General features: G+C 54.2%; 2 non-coding genes across 2 annotated transcripts; both read right to left on the bottom strand.

The window, feature by feature from the left end:
- Positions 1 to 64: 64 nt before the first annotated feature.
- Positions 65 to 219, bottom strand: LOC126322268 (5.8S ribosomal RNA). The gene has a single exon (XR_007558893.1). It is a non-coding gene; the product is annotated as a 5.8S ribosomal RNA (ribosomal RNA).
- A 365-nt stretch (positions 220 to 584) lies between these two features.
- Positions 585 to 2477, bottom strand: LOC126322248 (small subunit ribosomal RNA). Its single transcript, XR_007558876.1, has one exon. It is a non-coding gene; the product is annotated as a small subunit ribosomal RNA (ribosomal RNA).
- Between the last annotated feature and the right edge of the window lie 2523 nt (positions 2478 to 5000).

The raw sequence follows: 5000 nt of genomic DNA, 5'->3' as shown, positions 1-5000 counted from the left end.
GGCGACCACGACACTCCCACGTCTCCGAAGCGGGACAAACGCCGCGCGCTTCAGTATACGTAGCCGACCCTCAGCCAGACGTGGCCCGGGAACGGAATCCATGGACCGCAATGTGCGTTCGAAACGTCGATGTTCATGTGTCCTGCAGTTCACATGTCGACGCGCAATTTGCTGCGTTCTTCATCGACCCACGAGCCGAGTGATCCACCGTCCTGGGTGATCTTTTCCTTTTCAGTCTCCCACTGTCTCTTTCAAGACAGTAGCATTTGCGGGACTGAGGCGTCTGACGGCCCCTGTTCCACTATTTTTTTTGTGTCCAACGGCCTCACAGCCGATGGGCGTCGTACGGCTCCACACCGGAGCGGACAGGCACTCGGGCGAACGTCATTCAAAACCGGCGCCAGGCGCCAGGTACCGCAGGCCAGCCGCTCCAGAGCTTCAGCGCTCGTACCACACAACAACAACAACACTTCCGCTAGTTTTGAGAGGCACGCGTGGTTCCGCACGCGGCGCACGGCCACTGCCGTACAGGTAGCGTGTTGCGCGACACGACACGCACATCGAAAGACATGCAGTCTAGTCGGTAATGATCCTTCCGCAGGTTCACCTACGGAAACCTTGTTACGACTTTTACTTCCTCTAAATGATCAAGTTTGGTCATCTTTCCGGTAGCATCGGCAACGACAGAGTCGATGCCGCGTACCAGTCCGAAGACCTCACTAAATCATTCAATCGGTAGTAGCGACGGGCGGTGTGTACAAAGGGCAGGGACGTAATCAACGCGAGCTTATGACTCGCGCTTACTGGGAATTCCTCGTTCATGGGGAACAATTGCAAGCCCCAATCCCTAGCACGAAGGAGGTTCAGCGGGTTACCCCGACCTTTCGGCCTAGGAAGACACGCTGATTCCTTCAGTGTAGCGCGCGTGCGGCCCAGAACATCTAAGGGCATCACAGACCTGTTATTGCTCAATCTCGTGCGGCTAGAAGCCGCCTGTCCCTCTAAGAAGAAAAGTAATCGCTGACAGCACGAAGGATGTCACGCGACTAGTTAGCAGGCTAGAGTCTCGTTCGTTATCGGAATTAACCAGACAAATCGCTCCACCAACTAAGAACGGCCATGCACCACCACCCACCGAATCAAGAAAGAGCTATCAATCTGTCAATCCTTCCGGTGTCCGGGCCTGGTGAGGTTTCCCGTGTTGAGTCAAATTAAGCCGCAGGCTCCACTCCTGGTGGTGCCCTTCCGTCAATTCCTTTAAGTTTCAGCTTTGCAACCATACTTCCCCCGGAACCCAAAAGCTTTGGTTTCCCGGAGGCTGCCCGCCGAGTCATCGGAGGAACTGCGGCGGATCGCTGGCTGGCATCGTTTATGGTTAGAACTAGGGCGGTATCTGATCGCCTTCGAACCTCTAACTTTCGTTCTTGATTAATGAAAACATACTTGGCAAATGCTTTCGCTTCTGTTCGTCTTGCGACGATCCAAGAATTTCACCTCTAACGTCGCAATACGAATGCCCCCGCCTGTCCCTATTAATCATTACCTCGGGTTCCGAAAACCAACAAAATAGAACCGAGGTCCTATTCCATTATTCCATGCACACAGTATTCAGGCGGGCTTGCCTGCTTTAAGCACTCTAATTTGTTCAAAGTAAACGTGCCGGCCCACCGAGACACTCAACAAAGAGCACCCTGGTAGGATTTAAACGGGGTCCGCCTCGGGACGCGAAAGCACCCCTTCGGCTCGCCCCACCGGCAGGACGTCCCACGATACATGCCAGTTAAACACCGACGGGCGGTGAACCAACAGCGTGGGACACAAATCCAACTACGAGCTTTTTAACCGCAACAACTTTAATATACGCTATTGGAGCTGGAATTACCGCGGCTGCTGGCACCAGACTTGCCCTCCAATAGATACTCGTTAAAGGATTTAAAGTGTACTCATTCCGATTACGGGGCCTCGGATGAGTCCCGTATCGTTATTTTTCGTCACTACCTCCCCGTGCCGGGAGTGGGTAATTTGCGCGCCTGCTGCCTTCCTTGGATGTGGTAGCCGTTTCTCAGGCTCCCTCTCCGGAATCGAACCCTGATTCCCCGTTACCCGTTACAACCATGGTAGGCGCAGAACCTACCATCGACAGTTGATAAGGCAGACATTTGAAAGATGCGTCGCCGGTACGAGGACCGTGCGATCAGCCCAAAGTTATTCAGAGTCACCAAGGCAAACGGACCAGACAAGCCAATCCGATTGGTTTTGATCTAATAAAAGCGTCCCTTCCATCTCTGGTCGGGACTCTGTTTGCATGTATTAGCTCTAGAATTACCACAGTTATCCAAGTAACGTGGGTACGATCTAAGGAACCATAACTGATTTAATGAGCCATTCGCGGTTTCACCTTAATGCGGCTTGTACTGAGACATGCATGGCTTAATCTTTGAGACAAGCATATGACTACTGGCAGGATCAACCAGGGAGCTGCGTCAACTAGAGCTGAGCAGCCGGCCGCCCGGGAGTGTGTCCCGGGGGCCCGCGCGAACACGCAAGCGTCCGCTCAATTATTCTGCAAACAGGAGGAGGCCGAGCTCCCCTGCACGATACACCTCGAAACCCTCTCAGGTCCCGGCGGCGCGCAGCGCCGTCCTAGGTACTTGGTCGGTTTCGAGAGAGGCGCAATCGCCCGGAGTTAGGCGAGTAGACGGTTTTAGTGCGAACACCCTTGCTCCCAACTGAGCTTGCCGCTGCCGACAGAGGCCCGGGAGCGTGCTGTCGTGGCATTGCCGGCGGGAGACAACACGCGCCACCTATGGTGACCGGCAGCTCCAACGCCAGCGCCACACAAGGGCAAAGCCCCACTTGGGTGCAGAAGCGAACTCTCCCAGCACAGCGCACGCGCCAACACGTCCGCACAACTGCGATACAAACCACCTGCGAGAACCGCTGGGGCGACCGAGCAGCAGACGGCGTCGCGGCGCCGAGTGCCAGGCGGCGGCGCATCCTCAACGCACACAGTCCTCAATCAGACCAGCACACTGCAGATGTCCACCGCGCTTCGCACCGGGCTCGGCTGAACCAACTTTGGCCGCCAGGCGCCGCGTGCAGGGTGCGCCGCAGCGTAGCTGCGCCGCCTGCCGGGCCCGTCGGCTGGCGCTCCTGCCACTCGGCGCCCCCCACCAGCCGGCTGTTGCGCGTGCGCCCACGCAGCGCGCGGCCAACACGCCGGGCGGCCCCCCTTCACCGGCCGGGAACAGTCCCACCAAGCCACCGCCGCGTATCGCTTCATACCCACATGGGCCTAGTCACGTGTGTGGATGTGGCGGGTACCGCTGAAACAACCGGTTAATAGCTGTACCGATCGTCGCCATCACAGATTCACCTCCAGCGTGAACAACCGCTCAACAACGGATTTCCAGTTCATTTGCGTATCTTGGGCAGTAAACGTAGATGTCCACCTACATTTGCGAATTCAACAATTCTTGCATGCCAGGATGTCATGTGTCACGACACGCTACATCAGACCACATACACACTGCGACATGTGCAGAAGAGAACACGTGGAAGGTGGCCCGCGCAAGTATGCGATGTCCCTTCCGCGATCCACTGTCAACCGGCATCTGCGGCATGTCCCAGATATGGAACGCGGTCCACCAGGGTAGCACTTTGTGTGAGGCAATACGACAAAGTCGGAATACACGCGTCACTACATCAGACGGCTCACGCTGACCTGACCTGACCTGACCTGACCTGACTCACCGCACCACCACCCCCAGCGACCCAGGGTGACATACAATGCGTTCGTACGTTCCTCCCACACGCCTCTACGGCGTACCACAGTGCAACCTAGCTGTTATTGGGAGACGAGACAAGTAGCATCGAGCACAACATATGGAAATTGAGATTCGACACCGTTGGGCACAGCCAGCGTACAGTCACACGTATCACACTACTTCACTCTGTACGTAACTACCGATGATCGGTACAGCGTGTGGGTTACGCGTACGACATCAGCGGACAATGGACACAGACCATACCACGACGTACACTGAGGGCGTCGACATCTGAATGCAACTGAACAGCTGCGAGGCTCATTTAACACTCACACGCCAGACCGACCAGCTTGAGAGGACAGAGACACAAAGAGGGGGACAGAGGGGGGGGGGGGGCCGATATAGTCCTATTGCAGTACAATTGACAGTGGATAGCGGGAATATGTGGAAAGTAAGCAACACTCGCAAGACATCTACATGAGGATAACAACGACACCAGAGATTCCGAGCAGTGAACTATGTTAGGCAAAGGGACAACGTGGGTTAGGTTAAGGGACAACGTGGGTTAGGTTAAGGGACAACGTGGGTTAGGTTAAGGGACAACGTGGGTTAGGTTAAGGGACAACGTGGGTTAGGTTAAGGGACAACGTGGGTTAGGTTAAGGGACAACGTGGGTTAGGTTAAGGGACAACGTGGGTTAGGTTAAGGGACAACGTGGGTTAGGTTAAGGGACAACGTGGGTTAGGTTAAGGGACAACGTGGGTTAGGTTAAGGGACAACGTGGGTTAGGTTAAGGGACAACTTGAGTTAGGTTAAGGGACAACTTGAGTTAGGTTAAGGGACAACTTGAGTTAGGTTAAGGGACAACTTGAGTTAGGTTAAGGGACAACTTGAGTTAGGTTAAGGGACAACTTGAGTTAGGTTAAGGGACAACTTGAGTTAGGTTAAGGGACAACTTGAGTTAGGTTAAGGGACAACTTGAGTTAGGTTAAGGGACAACTTGAGTTAGGTTAAGGGACAACTTGAGTTAGGTTAAGGGACAACTTGAGTTAGGTTAAGGGACAACTTGAGTTAGGTTAAGGGACAACTTGAGTTAGGTTAAGGGACAACTTGAGTTAGGTTAAGGGACAACTTGAGTTAGGTTAAGGGACAACTTGAGTTAGGTTAAGGGACAACTTGAGTTAGGTTAAGGGACAACTTGAGTTAGGTTAAGGGACAACTTGAGTTAGGTTA

The sequence above is a fragment of the Schistocerca gregaria genome, unplaced genomic scaffold (genome assembly GCF_023897955.1).
Source record: "Schistocerca gregaria isolate iqSchGreg1 unplaced genomic scaffold, iqSchGreg1.2 ptg000804l, whole genome shotgun sequence".
Lineage (NCBI taxonomy): Eukaryota > Metazoa > Arthropoda > Insecta > Orthoptera > Acrididae > Schistocerca > Schistocerca gregaria.
Note: the sequence above shows the minus strand (reverse complement) of the source record. Positions and strands in the feature narration are given on the sequence as shown.